The sequence below is a fragment of the Pangasianodon hypophthalmus genome, chromosome 13 (assembly GCF_027358585.1).
Source record: "Pangasianodon hypophthalmus isolate fPanHyp1 chromosome 13, fPanHyp1.pri, whole genome shotgun sequence".
Classification (NCBI taxonomy): Eukaryota; Metazoa; Chordata; class Actinopteri; order Siluriformes; family Pangasiidae; genus Pangasianodon; species Pangasianodon hypophthalmus.
Window position 1 is genome coordinate 23,595,907 of NC_069722.1, and position 677 is coordinate 23,596,583.

Below are 677 nucleotides of genomic sequence, written 5' to 3' on the forward strand. Positions count from 1 at the left end.
TTGTGCCTATGTTGAGAAATGTCAATCAACCATAAATTACCAAGCACAGCTGATTCACATTTAGCCACGCCTACAAAACTCCACAAAAGGCTCACAGTGACCTGAAAACATCCAAATTATGACTAAACGATGAAAGAGCGCCTCCGAAGTGTGGCGTGCACTAAATCTTCCATTAATGCAGCTCAGCCACTGCAGCGAATCAGCTACCATAGACACACACTAACTCCTCCTCTTTTTAGAGTGCGCCATTACTTTTGTCCTAATGGAATAGCTTAATTTATGGATTTGTTTTGAAATCGCTTTCTAATATGAAACAACTTTCACAAAATTCTCTAAAATGGTGTGTAATTGAAATAAATAAGTGATTTAAACTTGACAATGTAATCAATTTTTTAAAATACAAAACTATACAGTTTGTGAGTCTCATTATCCGTAAATTTACACAAATTCAGGATTTTTTTTCCAACTAATTGGATTTTCATGAGCACAAATTTCAGGTCTAAATGCTCCTAAGAATTATTTACGAATAAATTTGTTTGTAAACAACAATAAATAACAATGCCCATTTGTGTAACCTAAGTGTAGCCAAAATCATTGAAGTTTACGTTAACACTGTCTATGAATCCGGTAAATCTTGTTTTTTACTTAATATGTTTATAAATTCTAATAAGTGCAAT